Source organism: Chelonoidis abingdonii, chromosome 4 (assembly GCF_003597395.2).
Source record: "Chelonoidis abingdonii isolate Lonesome George chromosome 4, CheloAbing_2.0, whole genome shotgun sequence".
Taxonomy (NCBI): Eukaryota; Metazoa; Chordata; order Testudines; family Testudinidae; genus Chelonoidis; species Chelonoidis abingdonii.
In genome coordinates, this window is record NC_133772.1 from 73,808,095 (window position 1) to 73,827,487 (window position 19,393).

Sequence of the window (19,393 nt, forward strand, 5' to 3'; positions counted from 1 at the left end):
CAGGCCCCATCAATTCCTGATCTGGTGGCAGCGAGAATATCCAAGCTGGTAGTGAGCTTGGGGGAGTTTCAGGTAAGCCCCCAGATTTTGGACGCAAAAGTCCAGGTTTGGGACAGGACCAGATTGTGGATGCTAAAGTTCAGATCTGGGACAGGAGGCTATTGCCACACCCACATATATGAAAAAAAGGAAAACAGCATACAAACAAAAAAAACCCCATAAACTAATCAACTATTTTTACTAAAGGTTGGGAAGGAAGAGATAGACACCATTATTGTACAGATCATCTCAGAATTGTTCAGCAATCTGTATAAAATAAGCAGAGGTGGGCAGAGAAAGGGAATTCTGTTTCATGTAGGATTTTGATACTTCAAAATCTAGTTCTGGGCCTATTTGGAATTCTGGCTTCGGCTTCCAACCATTGTTTCTTTTTATGCCTTTCTCTGCTAGATTGAACAGCCCTTTAGTAGCTGGTAGTCTCTCCCCATGGAGGTTCTTATATACTGTAATCAAGTCACCTCTCAGTCTTCTTTTTGATAAATTACACAGATTGATCTATTGAAATGTCTCACTATAAGACATTTTCTCCAGTTCTAAAGTAATTTTTGTGATTCTTTTCTGCACCCTCTCTACTTTTTGAACAGCCTTTTTCAAATGTGGACAACAGATCTGGACACAACATTCCAGTACTGGTCTCTCCACTGTTGTATACTGAAGTAAAATAACCTCCCAATTCCTACGTCTCACCACCTTCTATATACATACAGGGATCGTATTAACCCATTCTGCCATCACAGTGGGAGCTCATGTGCAATTGCTTGTCCACTATGGCACGTAAATCCTCTTTAGAGTCACTCTTTTCCATGATACAGTCCTCTATTCTGTAGGTATTGCCTACATTCCTTGTTACTGGATGTATAACTTTGAATTTGACAGTATTAAAACATATTTTGTTTGAATGGGCCCAGGTCACCAAACAATTCAGATCACTGTATGACTGCCCTGTTCTCATCATTATTTCCCACTCTGCCAATCTTTGTGTCACCCAGAAAATGTATCACTAGAGATTTTATATTTACTTTCAGATCATTGCTGGAAGTGTCGAATATCCATCCCTGTGAAATCCTACTAGAAATGCCCCTATTTAGTGATGATGCTTCATTCACAATTACTTCAATATCTGCTAGTTAGTCATTTCTTCATCCATGTAATGTGTACTCTAGAGACATTATATAACGCTATTTTTAAGCATAATGTTTGCAGTACTAAGCCAAATGCCTTACAAAAATCTACTACATCTGTGCAGTAGTTACTTTTATCAACCAAACTTCTATTTTCATCAAATAATTAAATCAGGTTTCTTTTAAAAGACCTATTTTCCATAACATGGTGCTCATTGGCATTTTATTCTTCATCTGTTTAATCCTATATCAGTTTATCCATTATTTTGCCTGGGATTTATGTCAGGCTAACCAGTTTATAGGTCACCGGGTCACCTAGCTTGCGTTTTCTGAATACTGGCACGCTTCAGTCTTCTGACATTTCCTCAGCATGCTATGATTTATTCAGAAATAACATGTGGCCAGAAATCTCCTCAGACAACTCTTTTAGGACTCTCGGGTACAAATTATTTGGGCCTGTTGATTTAAAAATGTTTAATACTAGCAGACTGTTATCTAACATTCTTCTCAGTTACTAATGGACAGAAAAGTACTTCATCAACCTCATATGATACAAGTACATTCTTCTACTTCTTTCCAAATAGAGAAAAAATATTTAGTGAAGACTTGTTCCTTTTCCATGTCATTATTAGCAGTTTTACTATCTACATCAAGTAATGTGCCTATACCATTGTTAGGATTTCTTTTGTTCCTAATATATTTTAAACTCTGTCTTATTGTCCCTAACTCTGCCAGCCACTGATTTTTTTGATGTCTTTAGCTTCCCTTATCAATGATATGCATTTCATAACTTCTAATTATATAAATTTCTTTCTATTGTCTCCTTTCCCATTGATTACATTTTTTAAAAATTCTATTTGCTGCCTTTGTTTTGCCACTGAATCAAAATGGGCTATTAGCCAAAGTTGTCTTCTTTCTTGATTGGGGAATTGTAGGATTTTGGCCACATAATACACTCTTTTAAAATAATTTCCAATTTTTATTCTCATTTTTCTGTCTAAATTTATCCTCCCAATCAATTTTGCTCACAATTTATCTCAGTTCAGGAAATTATCTCTTTTGAAGTACCACGTATATACTTTACTGTTTGGGACTTCCCACTGTTTGGTCGTCTAGAATGTAATCAGGTAATGATCACTGCTCCCTAGGCAACCAACAACTGCCATTTGAATGATTAATTCATCGTTAGCCATCATAATGAGGGCCAAAATAGGTTGCCTTCATGTTGGATACCATACCTTTTGTGTTAGAAAATTACCTTAAATAAAATAGGAACGCTAATGTTTTAATGCTGGCTGCATGAGACCACTAGCATATGTCTCCCAAACTGAATTTCTCCAAATCAACATAGTTTTTCTTTCCGTGTATTACAGACAGGTGTTGAAGGAACAGCTCGTCTTGTTCTGTGTTGGGTTTTGTGAGTTCATGTTCGTCTGTTTGAGACCCCCACCAGTACTCCCTCCAGGGCTTTGTAGTTAGCATATAGAGGACTCTCGTCTCCAAGGCTGTCAAGCCAGCAGCTTTCCCCTTCATGAGACTCACACTAGAGAAAGAAAAATATCAAAAAGAACAATATTCGAAGATGAGAGTCTCCACACTTTTTCCAACCCAAAAGAGAAAACCATTCTGGCCATAATTCCATACATCATGTACATACAAACCTCACATGGATTTTAAAGAGAGTTCTACCTGCTGAAGGGAGTGGGCACTACATGTGAGCAGCCTGAAAGGCTAATGAAGCTAGCAAACCTCCTTGGTTGCTATGAAGTAAAGAGTCCCAGTTGAAATGAAACTTAGCTCTCCTAAGGATGTATTGAAAATAAAAGCTCGCCTCCAGACAAATAATATATTACCTCTTGTCTAACAGCCTGCTCCTCAAATAAGGATTCACAATCAGCTTTACAGTTACAGTAAAGTCTTGAAACACCAAACAGCTAGGAAAGAACCTAGCATACCAAATATGCCCTTTGGCAAATAAGGTTAGAGAATTTAATATATTTCTTCACTTCCCATTTCAAACTCTCATGCAATGAGAGAGGAAGTGTGTTAAGGTAACCCCTTTCTCTCTCTGCACCATTGTTCCATCTTCCAGATCTCCTATGTAGTCACTCAAAGGTAAATGACAAAGCTTTAAATAAAATAACTGGGTTACATCAGTAACAGAATGTTCTGTGCATGTAGTCTTTAAGGATATGGGCACCTAATTTAGGCTCCTTTGAGAATCTCAGCCTTAAAGTATGAAGCACTGACATTTTATAAACAGAAGAGCTGAAAATGTATCTATCCTTCACGTTCACTGGACTTGTGCTTCTGCAGCAATGCATGAAGATTTGGTGAAATTGCATCGATCACTAACACCCTGAACAGCAAAGAGAGAGAAATGTCCCTTCCCCTTTTTAACTGCTTGGGATGACATCAAGAACGGCAAAGGTAACAAAGAACACTTGGCAAATAAGATAGTGGACTTTGGAAGTGGACTTTCCAAATGTTGTGATTCAGAATATAATGTTGATAATACTTATGTTTATATAAGCCTGAACTTTTAACCTGTTATCGATTTGGAAACTTAAACAGGTTTCACAATTCATTGGGGGTAGGGGCAGCGAAAGAAGACAGACAAAAAAAATAAACCAAAGGATCAGTCCTTCCCTTCTGGAAGTCACTGAGAAAACTCTCATTGAGATCAGCGGGAGACCAGAGATTGGCATTGCAGAATAAAGGACAAAAGAGGAACAAATACATAAATGAAATGAAACCATGTGGTTGCTCCGAGGCATTACAGCACAACGGGCCAGCACCTTGACCCTATAGTGGTGTGCGCATCAGAGACAGAACAGATAAATGGCAAATAAGTAAAATCAAAGTACTAGTTTTGTCATTGTACATGATTTTATTAGTGTTAATGATACTGTACAAATACTCCACCTTGCGAGTTACTCTTTCCCAACAATACATTACCCTGTAGAGCAAAACATATAATACTGCATGGCTCTGAGAACTGATTATGGAGGAAGAAACTTTCATCTCTAGGTCACTAGTTCAAATTCTGTTCAAGTCAGCAGCATGTGAATGTGTTTAACCATCTGATGGCTAGTCAGTTGCCTAGGTATATGAAGCGAATGGATGACCTTAGTCCAAATAAAGATTGGCAACCTTTATTGTCCATCTCAGAGACGCCAAAGATCGCTCAAATTAGGGAAACTGTTTTAGAGCCTGTACCAGTTCTAAAGGTGAACCTTACCTTAGGGTTATGACTGAGGCATTCAGACAGCTAATGTGAGTTCTGTATTTAATCTTGTGGAGAAATAGAGGACTACATTTCACCAGTGCTAAATGAGAAGACCAGAACTACAGTAAATACTTTTTAAAAAAATTAATACAGTACTAGGCTCTGAGGATTGGGTGTGACCTTCAAAGCATCCAAGAATTATTCTTATACATATAGAGATGAAAAAGCACTAACTATTGAGGCTCTTCAGAAGTCAATTTCACATTAAATTTGCCAGATGAACATGACCGGAAAACATATCCTGGTTTCCATGAGTTATTTTGTTGTACCAGGTTGCATGGATCCAGCTGCTGCAAAAAATAACCAAAGGGAGATCCCTCCGCACAAAGGGCATCTCCAATGTCCTGATTCTCTAATGTCTTTCAAGACAAAAGCCTTCCACTTCTTTTGCAGTAACTCTCTTGAGCTGGCTTTAACTAATTCGACATGGGGCCAACATCAGTGTTATGTTTAAAAATGCACTGATTTCAGTGGTATCTTGCACACAGACTCCTGCATGGCAGGACATGCTCTGCAGCAAATGCAAACAGAGAGTTTGCTCAGGGATCCAGCGCTGCCTCTTTCTCTTTCACAGACAGCAAGATAAAGCTGGTCCTTGCTTTATGAAAACAGAATTTACAGAGCTCGTAGAATTGTGTGTTTTCAAATCTACAGAAACACTAGCCTATGCCTGCAATGCATTTTAATCCACCCAGCGATTAGAGGAATGGATTGAGTCCTAGCAAGTTCATTGTTCTTTCTAATTGTCAGCGACTGCTACACTTCACTTGCCTGTAGCTATCCAATTAACATATCACCACTCCACAAAATATTGTAATATGCTCAGTGTCCTTACAACAAGAAGCTGCCTCACACTCCACTTCCATCCAGCAGTTCTATCTTAATTAGGTCTCCTATACATTAACAAACATGAGGGTAGAACTGCAGAAGGCCAGGGATAGACAATGAGGCCATCTCATTCTTTTGCCTATTGTTGTGCCAAGTTCAATGGGAATATTTATTGTTGTTAAGTAGATCAAAAGGGAAAGAAGAAAAGCTCAACTAGAGAAAGTGGAAAAACATGTAACTTGTGCCCTGAGATATTGCCATGGCAACATTTAAACAATGAACAGAAAACCCTGCAGGATACTGTTCTTGCTTCCTTGGATACCAAATGTAAATAAATCTTCACTCCCTCTTTTTGTGTGTATGCGTGCCTGACTTTGGCTTTTCTCTCTAATGGATATAAGAATATTCCTGCTTCTGGATCAGGAATATTCTTATAACCTGGATCATTTTTTTTAATTTATCCAGACATATCACAGCTTGTACATCTGCAATTAAAAGTGGGGGGTGGGGAATACAATAAACACCAAAACTCTCTGAAGAAGAGAGGGAACAAATAGCTCTGGAGCTGTACAATGAACCATGGAGCCCTTCATTTTCAGTCATGGCAGAAAGGCAGTCTTGCAGAATTCTTACAAAAACTTTTCAGTAATAGCTAAAAAAGCTACTTTTCTGTCCTCTACTCCACGATGCTGATATTGGGGAGAAGTGTCAGGGGGACCCTCCTAAAGACAGTTTTCAAGAAGTTATTTGCTGAGGTGAATGGAATTGTACAAGACTGGTTAGTTCCAACCCTTCTTGCCAAGCTTTAATCACATGAGTAATCAATCACCTTTTAAAGCAGCAGGGTTTGTTCACTTCCTTGAGGCTGCTGAGATGAGTAAGGATACATAGGATCAGGCCCCAGCTAGGTTGTGACTTAAGACACTACTGCTTGACAGATATTTGGATGCTCTAGAAATAGGCTGATGAATCTCCATTCCTCTTATTTGTGGACAGGTGTCCATATTGCAATTGGTGCTAATTGCCTCTTTTTTGTAAATCTCAGCAGACAGGTCAAGGGATCTCTCCAGGCCAAGGTGAAAACACATCGAAAGGACTCAGAGTGAAGTTTACACTGCAGTTAGTTGCAATGTACTCTTCCCCCCATTCATTCCCAACCTTCTTCCCCCACTCCCAAATAATATACTAGGGACTTCAGCCTCCAGGGCTGTCAAACAGGTGCTTTTCACCAGCATCAAATTTGTTCTACATTTAAATAAGGGGAAACAAATCTTAATGAAAGCACAAGTCACTGTCTGAAATCCCACACACTTACTGGTATGTCTTTCTATAGAAGGTCTCCATTTTCATACTGCTGATTGCTGTAACTATTGCGAGAATGACACTGGCTAACCATGTACAATAGAATTTGTTTTTAAAGACACTGGCACCTTATCTTAAACTCTTAATATTCTGCAAATCTCTTCCACAACCTTTAGTTTACATTGAAGGAGCAAAATACAAGTTTATAAATCTCTGTCTATATAGCATATAAATACGTTGACATTCTATTTAACTGCCTTTACAAGCCTTCTTTTCCACCAAGATTACAATCCTAGTCACAGTGATCCAGAGGCTACTTCAGCAATAAAAATCGATCTGGGGCCCACTCTCCATCAGTGAAAGACATTTTCAAAGTGTGAAAAGATGTGGACTGCCTTGGCTTTATATCAGCAATAACTTCAGATTACCAAGAGAAGTTGCATTTTTAGATTAAGTGATCTTTGGTCCCAGAGGAGCAAATACAATAAATAAAATAGGGCCCTCATACATGGTATTCTAATTTCTTCTGCATTGGCATTTGACATGTTACTATTCACATAACTGCTCAGTATTCATACTGTATTTTCTCTTCACACACACTATTCATACCAGCTTCCTATCTGCTTAGGTAATTACAGATGGTTTACCCAATACTCTGAAAATGAAGGCAGCTTGCATATCATATACAGCTGAATGCTACACTGGTGTTCTGACACGAGAGAGGGAAATAGCAAAGTCAATCAGCTTTCATTTGTACTCAGGTTACTACGAAATCCTCACTTTTCATCTCAGTTTGTTTTCTAAGGTTATCTATTATATTTTTGCCATTTTTATCTTGCCCAGCACCTTGAGATCTAGACAACATCCGAGTGCAAATTATTACATCACTGAAAGAGTTACATTCCAGGCTGCTCCATGTGTCTTTGGCTACTTTACCAAGTGAGTGATTCATGGAAGTGTGCGACTATTGAATCTTTAGAAGCTGAGCCGCATCTACAGATTTCTAATGTTGACAAGCTTTGTCTGTTTCACAGTCCAGATTTGTGTCTACATTTTCTTCAGCACATAAAAAAACCCCTCAAGCTATTTACTGTACAAAATGAATCAGACGTCCTATTGTCAAAGGCTAGACTGGCTTTCCCTAGAGGTTTTGTGTTTATGGGCTCGCTTCACAATAATCCAGTGAAAAGCTTGAAGATTTTTCCCCCCTCACTTGGCCATCTTCTCTCTTTTTCAGTAATAACTGAGCAACAGTTTAAACACACATTTAACTGCTCTTTTACTGCAACTGGTGATGTCAGTGTAGCTCCAATAGGGACAGGAATTATGATAAGATATTCAGGACCCTATAGGGGGTCGAGGAAAACAATGTGATTGTTTTCACAGATTGACAAATTTATTACCCACTCAGTGACCCCACAGGAAACACCTGCCCAGAAAAATAAATGAGACTGAAAACTTTCCATACTACACATGCTTAGTTAAGGACTTAAGAGAAGGGTAAGAATAGATGTGGCTATCAGGGATTTTTTTTTTTAATTGTGCCAACTTGCTTCTTGTTTTAAGCCCAGCAGAATAAAGTGCCTGATTCTATACCCACGGCAAAACAAAAATTCCCATGGACCTCCCTGGGAGCAGGATTGCCCCCCACATCTTTCATCCTTCCCAAGTAACAAATGCTTAAAGGACATGACCTCTGAGGAGCAGAAGAATGGGATTTTTTTAAAGGCAGAAACTCTAATGTCCATTAAACCTGTAAGCTCTGAAAGGTTTCTATCAAATAAGCTTTTTTTTTTTTTAACATGTTTATTTTATTGCCTGAAGCTCTAGCTATGCTGCACTTGTGGTTACTGAGACAGAAAGCCTGAGAAAGAGGGAAAGATTGTCAGCAAGTGAGGAGTTCTACTCAACATCTCTTCCCCCCTTTACTTCCTCCCCTCCGAGATTGCAGCTCACGGGAATGGGGGGAGGAAATCAGTGGCCATGCTAATTCTGCACATTGCCTGGCAAAAATAGCCATTATCTGCTCAATGGGTCACTTATTTATGTGTTTGAGGTCCCCCTCCAACTTCCTTCTTCGCTACATTCCAGTAAGGACCTTCAATCTGTGTGCCTGCACATGGAGGATGCCAGGGTTGGGGGCAGGGAAAGAGAATATCTAATAAGCTAGCAGCTATGCCAGCAGAAAAGAGAGGAGCAAAGTGGCACTGTTCCCCACTAGCACACAGGGACCCCCAGTTATTTCAAACAACATTATCCCACTTTTATTCCCCTCCCTTCGTTTCTGTAAGCAAGGACAGGCATAATTACTGGATACTAGCTCGGCCTATTATCTACCCATCACTCCTAATACGTAAACTCGGCCGGAAACAAGATCTCTCTCTTTTTTTTTTGTTAACTCCTAACGCTGCGGAAAACTATCCGCCTATCAACAGTAAATTTACAACTGCTGTGAAAGCCCTTTGGAAGCGAGAAGGATTTACCACCGAACCACAGCAAATTGCCTAAGAGATCTGGAGCACATCTGTGGCAAATACAGCAGCTTTTTAAACTCGCCTTCAGTAGTGAACACCCATCCCCTCTCTCTGCTGATAACCATCCTTCATCACATTCTGTGCACAATGTAACGTTTCTCCCCACACTGCCTCCTCGGCGTCCCCCCTCCCCCCCCACCAAAAGCCATCCATCCTTCACCTGCCTGCCTCACTATCATATGTCCATGTTACTACACCCTGCTGAGCTGCAATGTCAGATTTGCATAATAAAAATTAAATCGGATCCCTTCGATTTCCAATGGTCAAAAGAGAAAACAAAAATCGTTGTGCATCAAACTCCTTAGGCTGCCGTGCAACTTGCCGCGCTGCACAGTTTGGGGGATCGAGCAGCACAACACCACGCACTGCAGGGGCTTTCTTGGGAGATTTCTTTGCTAGTGAACATCTACAAACTCTGCAGACACAGGCATCTGCAACATCCTCCTGGGGCTTGGATTTCACTAACCATAACATTGGATGTACGGTAAGTTATTGGTTATACCCCACCGCCCCGCCAAACCACTTCCTATAATTCATCCAGATTTTATTAGAAGGGAAGAAAGCGAGGACAAACATCAGCGGGGGCATGTTTTCTTTCCCCAGAAATAAGAATAAAAAAATATCAAAGGCACTCACTGTATTTCAGATTGCACAGAAGACTATCCAGATGGAAATCCGAGTGTTTAAGGGCCGGAAGGGAAAAAGGCAGGGGGTGACAAATTATTTCACTGCAGCAGCGAAGCCAAAATTAAAAAGAAGGAATTAAATTAAAAATAAAATATCCAACTTCAATTTTCCATCAATTCCAGTCCACACAGGCTCCAATCCAACCCAACCTGCTGATTTTTTTCTCCCTCACCAGATTCTTCTTCTTTTCTACTCCCACCCCCTTTTTTTCCCCGTCGCTCTTAACTTTTCTGCTTGAAATGGACGTAGTTGTATCATTAAAATCCTGTCTTCCTGGGGGAGTTGTTTTTGTTTTAAAAACTAAACATTTTAAAAAATCCCTCAGAACAAGAATGGTCCTTCTCCTTTCTGAAACTTTTCATTCCAGTGTGGATCCTTTTCCTAGTTTCCTTTCGTTGAGGGTTTTTCCTTTCTGGCTCCTATGTTCTCCATTGCCAACTACTTTTTTTCTTTGGAGGGAAGAGAGGGGTTTCTTTATTTTAAACAACCCTCTATCTGAAGTGAGGCCGTTTGCTTTTACTGCATTTTTTGTTGTGACTGTTAAGATCCAGGTCTGGCCAGGCAATTTTCTTCTCCCTCCTTCTTTGCTGCACTATCAATTATCCAATCCATGTGTTTCCACGTTAGGTCGGGGGTTCCCATTCTTCTGTTTTCCCTATTTTCCCCCACACACACCTTCACCAGCGTCTCCTCTTACATTTAGAATGTTAAAACAATAAACTTTTGGTCTCTCTCCCCCCGCTCCAAAGATCTGATTAGATTTCCAATCACAACCCAGTGCGCAATTGGATTTTTGATTTCAGCAAGAAGCCAGCCATCCACAGCATCATCACCATTCTCCTCTCTTCAAACTCCACGTTATATCCTTTTGCCTTCCCTCCAACTCCTCTGCATTTTCATAATCTCACATTAAATGGAAATGCGGTGGGAGAGAGTGGAGGAAAATTCAAGGTTCCCACCAGCTGTCAAGAATAAATCCATCCCTTATTTCGTTTTTGTTTTTTTTTTACACACGTGGGGTGGGTGTTTTTGACACTCCCTCTTCTCTTTGCCCCCACTTCTCAAAATCTTCCTGACGTTAAAACTCCCCCGATGGGGCACAAAAGCTCCCTGGGGAGGCGTGATTTGTCCTCCCTAACTCTGAATTTCATAAGCACGGGGCTCCCCTTCCTCTTCATTTCGGCTTCCTCTCCATCTTTTGTCCAGCAGCAATAAAGATCCAGCAGTATCAAGACGGATAAACTTCTTCTATTTCTTCTTGGGCGAGAGAGAGCAAGAGAAACACACAGAGAGAGCCCTCCAATCTCTGCCTCCCTTTCCCTCCTCCTATCTATTGCAATTGCAGCTCTGATCTCATAGCCAAGATCAGCCTGGTTTATTTCAGATCTACAAGTTGGTATCCCCTTCTGCACAGCAGCGACTTAGGCTCCCATCTTCTTCCACATTCCAGTTACCTTCCCCCTTCCTCCCTCCCCTCCAAGATGACACATTCCCAGGAGCGCAGCCGCTTCTTTCATTCCTTATCCCAGAAATGCACAGCAGAAACCTTTTCTTCCTGCCATCAGCTTCATCTCGAAGTCTACCTATATATATTTATGTGTGTATGTATATGTATTTAGATCTATCCAGTTCCAATCAGCTGCTGCGGGGAGTAGCTTGGCTCTCTCACTCACTCACTCCCCTCCCCACCTTTGCAATGGCACCTCAGTATTTCCAGAGGTCTCAGGGTCAGTCTTTCTGCCTACACTCGTCCTTTCTCCCGTCTTCAATTCTCTCTTCTTTTTTTCCCCCTTCCTCCTTTTCTGTGCTTGTGATCAGTAAAATACAATTACCCAATTACCTCCCATCATCTTAGCACTGATTGGTCAATTGCATTAACGCTTGATGTCAAGGAAAAAGGTACTGGAGCTCTTGTGATAGGGCACTACTGCCACCCGGCGGACAGTCTGGGAACAGGCTCAGTGTTACCTCAAGAAACCTCCAAGTGAGGAAGGAGTAATTGAAAAACAAAGGCTCGTCTTGAGGAGAGGAATGTCAAAACTCATTTTCTTAAAAGCCTGCCTGATTGTGGCAGCTCAACTGTGCTCACAGGTACAGGCCTAGCCACAGAAGGCTAGGGAAAGTTAATGATTTTCTATAAAATCACCCTTTAGAAACCTGTTATATATTTCATTTTACTTCAGTAACTTTCTCTCCCCTTTTGTGGCTAGGCATGTACCTGTGAACACGATGTCCATATATATCTTTACATATACACATGTTTACAGTACACACACTCAAACACACATTAACACACATTTAAACCATTTATCGCCATAATTTGAAGAAACCCAAGTATCACTCAGTACCAAACACCCAAACGTTAACAGACTGGAAGCTCTTTGAAGTGTCTCATGGTTTCAGGAGATTTGTGAGCAATTAAGTGGTAGGATCACAATATAATGGCCATGTTTACACTACCAGCATTACAGCAGCAGAGCTACAATGCCAAAGATGTTTCTGTAATCCCATAATTGAGTATGGCAAAATTAAATGTTTATTTTCCAGCATTTTTAAAAATTTTAACCATTTAAATTTTCACGGTAGTGCAAAATGATATGCTTTAAACATTTTTTTGTTTTTATCTATTTAAATGTTAACAATTAAGGGAAATTATGGGAGATTTGACAATAATTATTTAATGCCTGTAGACATAGAGATTCAAAAGGTAAAAAAGCTTTATAACAGTTACAACACAAGTATCAACATCACATGTCAGAATATACAAAGGAAATAACCTTAAATCAAACTCTAATAAGTTCACAAGCATTATTTTTCTTATTTTGCCAATCTTGATTTCAATTACTATTGATGGATTTTTTTTTTTGGTCAGTTTGTGTATGTTTGGTGAAATCGACATTTACTGACATTTACAGATAGAAATTGAATCCTTCCAAGCCTACGCATAATGCAGACACAGACTACAGCAACAGAAGGGTTCCCCCCCCCCCATCCTTGTAGAAACTCCACCTCCCCGAGTGACAGTCACTAGGTCAATGGAAGCATTCTTCCATCAGCCTAACTGACTACCTTGGGGATTAGGTCAGCATAGCTACAGTGCTCAGGGGAGTGGATTTTCACTCCCCTGAGTGCAGTAAACTATATCAATCTAAGTTTTCAGTGCAGACCAGCCCAGTTACTAGGCTCACAGATTTTCTGGTGTAACTTCATTGGGATGAATCTGACCTAGGATTTTTCAGAGGTCGGGGAGAGGGAAAAGGAACTGGAATTGTAATGCAGTGTTCTGTTTGAGTTTACAAATTAAGCCTGTGATCTTGCAAATGCTTATGGATGTGTTTAACTTGACGTAAATTGAATTGTTATTCACATGCTCACTGTTAAGCATGTTCGTAAGTGTTTGTAGGTTTGGGACCCACCTAAATTCAGTGGAAGTTCTCACATGGGGAAAGTTATAAGTGGAAATGTTTATAGGAGAAAGGCAAGCAAGCAGAGTATGGATGATACACTCTATTCCTGCATTTGTTGCTCTCATAAAGAGAAAGAATGTATTTATAGATCCAACTCCTCTACTTTCACCCCTCCCCAAAAAAATGAGCCAGGCTCTTCGATGGTAATTATAGTGGATTCCATAAATCAAACAGTTGCTTCCAGTTATTTTTAGCATGCATTAACACAGCTACACCATCACTCTGCTCTCTACAATAGTAATATATATATATATACACACACAAACACACACATGTATATATTAGGTATCCTTAGTTAATCTAGCTCTTTGATATGAACTTGGCAAAAGTGAAAATGAGAAGAAGAGAGAATGGCAGTATCATGGTTACAAGTATGGAACTTAAACATGTAGCTATATACTTATTTATTTAATTGTAGAGTGTACTTTCTGGTTAATTTTAGTTCAGTAACAAATTTACTGGATCAGTAGCAAAGACCATGGAGCTCAGTCTCCAATTGTACATTACTTCTAGTTGTGATGACTCCATTACTTCTAGCTGTGGTGACTCAGTGACAGAATTGGTGAAGTAACATTCTGCTTAGTGCTAATAAGGGGATCATCATCTGGCTCTTAATCAATCATGTATTTTAGGGCTCTTGATTTGCTTTCATTGAAGTCAGTGGCAAATACACATTGACTTAAATGGGTGAAGGATCAGGACCTGGATCAATAACACACGGACCACATTTGGTGGTTTTCCAGGCATGCTATTCAATAGGATTTTGTGAAGGTGGCTGAGGGTTTGCACTAGAACTGATGAAGAGATAGAAGGGAATATTTTTTGGTAACTGGCTGTTCAAATTCCTACCTATCTGACTGTTTGATGCTATTGAACTTATGTTGTGATATTAATCAAACATTAGGACTCCTAGAGCTTTGCATAAGCACTTTTATCTTTTTACTATTTTAATCTAAATAAATATAAAACAAACATTTTTTTCAGAAGTGCAAAAATATCACATCCCAATAAATATTTCCATCAACTTATTTTTAAATTACTTTTTACTACAGCAAAGTTACAACTAAATGTTAACATACTACATTGTACATTACTCATTACTTATTCAAGATCAGATTAATATTCAAACGACCTGGCTAAAAATTTTTGCTTTGTTTTTAAAGGTGCCTTTAAAACTTGCCTGCTAAAGCTAAGAATCTGTGAACAAATCTGAAGTTTTTTGTTTGTTTGTTAAAATCAAATAAATGGTCTTTGGTGGTGGTGATGCTCAGCTTTTGCAGATCTAATCTGATTCTCAAATGCAATCATCTGCAGTATATACATCAGTTTTTTGGACACAGACTAATATCCATTTACCCTTTCACCAGAAATTAGCATTTTATGCAGCTTTAATGTCGTTCCAAATGGCATTTAAATGTGAATTTTTAATGATACTAGTACGTATATGAATATATAGAGAGAAATAATATATTGGCTAAAGTAGACATGATTTAGCCTAAAAAATAGTATCAGGGCAGTAATATGCTGATAAGCTACAGGTAGAAACTGAAGAGAAACAGTCAAATGAAAGAGAGACCCACTGAATTACATTACGTAAAGGAATACAAATAAATATTGAGAAATTTTGTAAAGTGCTTTTATACAAATGCAAGAAAATCAAATACTAAGGCAGGTGAAATTGAGTGCTTCACAGAAACTTGCATCACAGAAACTTGGTGGAATGATGATAATAAATGGGACATGGGAGTACCAGGGTATAAAATATATAGGAATGACAGAGTTGATCATGCTGGTGAGGGCATGGCATTGTATGTGAAAGAAGCCAAATTCAAATAGAGTAAAAATCTTAAATGATTGAAACAGGACCATACAGGGGCGGCTCCAGGCCCCAGCACTCCAAGCACGTGCTTGGGGCGGCATGCCGCAGGGGGCGTTCTGCCGGTCGCCGGTAGGGTGGCAGGCAGGCAGCCTTTGGTGGCAAGCCTGCGGAGGGTCCGCTGGTCCCGTGGCTCCGGTGGACCCACGGGACCAGCGGACCCTCCGCAGGCATGCCTTGGGGAAGTCCACTGGAGCCATGGGACCAGCGACCGGCAGAGTGCCCCCTGCTGCATGCCGCCGTGGTTGGGGCGGCGATGTCTAGAGCCGCCCCTGGTACCATAGAATCTTTATGGATAGAAATTCTATGCTTATGTACATTCTGATTTGATATTACTGACCACCTGACCAGGATGGTGACTGTGAAATGCTCAGGGAGATTAGAAAGGCTACAAATACAGAAAACCCAATAATAATCGGGAATTTCAACTATCCCCATATTAACTAGGAACACGTCGCCTCAGGACCAGATGCAGAGATAAAATTTCTATATATCATTAATGACTGCTCCTTGGAGCATCTGGTCCTGGAACCAGCAAATGGAAAGGCAATCTTTGATTTAGTTGTTAAGTGGGGCACAAGATCCGTTCCAAGAGGTGAATATAGGTAAACCACTAGGCAGGTAATAGTGACCATAATGTAATTAAATTTACCATCCTTATAAGGGGGAGAATTACCAAAGAAATCAACCCCAATAGCATTTAACTTTAAAAAGAGTAACTACACAAAAATGAGGAAGTTAGTTATATGGATATTAAAAGGAACAGTCTCAAGAGTGAAATGGCTGCAAGCTTCATGGACACTTTAAAAAAATACATGATAACAGAGGCTCAAACTGTATGTATACCATAACAAAAACAGTAAGACCACCAAAAAAAATAATACAACTATGGCTAAACAACAGAGTAAAAGAGGTGGTTAAAAGCAAAAAGGCATCCTTTAAAAAATGGAAGACAAATTCTACCGAGGAAAACAGAAAGGAGCATAAACTCTGGCAAGTCAAATGTAAAAGTATAATTAGGCAGGCCCAAAATGAATTTAAGGAGCAACTAGCAAAAGACACGAAAACTGACAACATTTTTCTAAAATACATCAGAAGCAGGAAGACTGCCAAACAATCAGTGGGGCCACTGGGCAATCAAGGTGCTAAAAGAGCATTCAAAGAAGACAAGGCCGTTGTGGAGAAGCTAAATAAATTCTTTGCATCAGTCTTCACTGCAGAGGATGTGAGGGAGATTCCCACACCTGAGCTATTCTTTTTAGTTGAAAAATATGAGGAACTATCCCAGACTGAAGTGCTTTGGGGTGGTTTGGGAAGAAATTGATAAATTAAACAGTAACAAGTCACCAGGACCAGGTGGTATTCATCCAAGAGCTCTGAAGGAACTCAAATATGAACGTGCAGAAATACTAACTGTGGTATGTAACCTATCATTTAAATCAGCCTCTGTTTTACTCAGATTACTGGCAGACAGCTAATGTGACATCACTTTTTTAAAAAGTCTCCGGACATGATCCTGGCAATTATAGGCCACTATGCCTAACTTCAAAACCAGGCAAACTGATTGAAACAATATTAAAAAACAGAATTATCAGACTTATGGATAAACATGATATGTTGGGGAACAGGCAACCTGGCTTTTGTAAACAGAAATCATGCTTCACCATAAGAATTCTCTGAGGTTGTCAACAAACACATGGATGAGGGTGATCCAGTAGGTATAGTGTATTTGGACTTTCAGAAAGCTTTTGACAAGGTCCCTAACCACAGGCTCGTAAGCAGAGTAAGAAGTCATGGGATAAGAGGGAAGGCCCTCCCATGGATCAGTAACTGGTTAAAAGATAGGAATAAACGGTCAGTTATCACAATGGACAGAGATAAATAGAAGAACCTTCAAGGATCTGTACTGGGACCAGTGCTGTTCAGTGTATTCATAAATTATATGGCCAAAGAGGTAAACAGTGAGGTGGCAAAGTTTGCAGATGATACAAAATTACTCAAGATTGTAAAGAGTTTGTAAAGATTTACAAAGGTCTTACAAAACTGGATGAGTGGGCAACAAAGTGGCAGATGAAATTTAATGTTGAGATATGCACAGTAACGCACACTGGAAAACAATTCCAACTATACATACAAAATAATGGGGTCTAAATTAGCTGTCACCACTCAAGAAAGAGATCTTGGAGTCATTGTGGATAGTTCTCTGAAAACATCTGCTCAAATGGCAGAGGCACTCAAAAAAGCTGACAGACTGTTAGGAACTATTAGGAAAGGGATAGATAAAGGACTGTAAATATCATAATGAGACTCTATAAATCCACAGTATGTCCTCACCTTGAATACTGAGTGCAGTTCTGACCACCCCATCTAAAAAAAAATATATAATAGAATGGGAAAAAGTACAGAGAAGGGCAACAACATTTATTAGGAGTATGGAGAGATTAAATACAAGGAGATACAAGGAGAGATTTAAAAGACTGGGATTTTCAGACTGAAAAGGAGATGAATGAGGGGACAATATGATAGAGGTCTATAAAATCATGAATGGTGTGGAGAAAGTCAATAAGTGAGTAAGTGTTATTTACCTATTCATATAATACAAAAAAACAGGGGTCATGCAATGAAATTAAAAGGCAGCAGGTTTAAAACAAATACACCTCTACCTCAACATAATTCTGTCCTCGGGAGCCAAAAAATCTTACCGTGTTATAGGTGAAACTGTGTTATATCAAACTTGCTTTGATCCACCAGAGTGTGCAGCCTCATCCACCCAGAGCACTGCTTTACTGCATTATATCCAAATTTGTGTTATATTGGGTTGCGTTATATTGGGGTAGAGGTGTATATGGAAATACTTTTCCACACAACACACAATCAACCTGTGGAACTCGTAGCCTGGGGATGTTGCAAAAGCCAAAAAATAAATGAGTCAAAAAAAGAATTAGATAAATTTATAGAGGATAGGTCCATCAATGGCCATTAGTCAAGATGGTCTGGAATGCAACACCATTGTCTGGGTGTCTTGAAACCTCTGGCTGCTAGAAGCTAGGACTGGATGACAGAGGATGGATCACTTGATAAATTTCCCTGCTCTGTTCACTCTTTCTGCGACATCTGGCACCAGCTACTTTCGTAAGACAGGAAACTGGGCTCGATGGAGAATTGGTTTGACCCAGTATAGCCATTCTTAATTAGACTAAAATTATAATTTCCTCTTTTAAAATTGCTATTTTTAATATGCTTACTATAGTTTATCAACAAATAAAACAAAGACAATAAAACGACTAGTCACTCAGAACATAACTTCAAAGCGACCTGGAATTAAATTGTACTATCGGATTTCCAGGCTTGTTAGTCAGCTAGGTGCCAAACATCTTTAAAACATATTTTTTAAAAATATCAGCACATTTAATTATTAATCAATGCATACATCCATCATGCAAGTAAATGGTTATAAGTTGGTCAAATTTGGTTGGGTGAAATATTTTTCCCCTGACGCTATACTAATTGTTTTCTCAAGTTTGTTTTATGCTGTTTTTATGCAAAATCCACTTCTACAATAGCTCTACATTTCATATGGAAGTACCATGGGAGATATCTTGGATCATGTGGAAGGAACAGAACAACACCTAGACATCCATCCACACACTTGCAAAGCACAAATACTGACACAGACAAGGCCAAGTGGGGAAGGAAGTGACTAGAGATATATGTACTGTAGTTCCATCTTTACATCGTCATTTACTTTAGATCCATTTAGGTAGAAGGAAGGTCTTAAGGAAGGTAGTAGCTGTCTGAAAGATGAAGGCACAGCTTATGGCCTAAATGGATGCTTCGGAGGTGAAGCCCCTGGACAACTACCACTTCTGGCTGCTCATAGGGAGCCACAGACCACTCCTACCAGTGCAGCTAAAGTCCATTATCTTGCAGCTGGTGATGCACATGGACAAAGGCCAGGATCACAGTCTCAATGATTTCCAGTTCCATTTAAGGACCAAGAGGATTATGGACCAAGAGGTTGATCAGTGAAGATAACTAGTAGCATTCTGAGAAATGGACTGAAACAATTCACATTTGTTTCTCATCAACTGGACAGGTTTCCCTGATCCTAGGTAAGGGAGAATATCAATGCTTACTGGCATGTGCACCAAATGTTGATGCGACTGGCAACATAACAGCAGGTTGCAATAACACAATTGTCCCTTATTGACAGGAAATTGGGGCTAAAG

General features: G+C 39.6%; 1 protein-coding gene across 4 annotated transcripts in view; it reads right to left on the reverse strand.

Annotated features, from left to right (window-relative positions):
* LRRC4C (leucine rich repeat containing 4C) overlaps positions 1 to 19,393 on the reverse strand; it is a 933,364-nt gene that overhangs the window by 153,616 nt on the left and 760,355 nt on the right. For 2 of the 4 annotated variants that reach the window (XM_032794483.2, XM_032794499.2), the window contains exon 1: positions 9,771 to 11,597. The exons of the other annotated variants lie outside the window; for them this stretch is intronic. The gene's annotated coding sequence lies outside the window, so the exon portion shown is untranslated. Of the gene's footprint in view, positions 1 to 9,770; positions 11,598 to 19,393 lie in introns of those variants that run through there. 4 annotated transcript variants of the gene reach the window in all.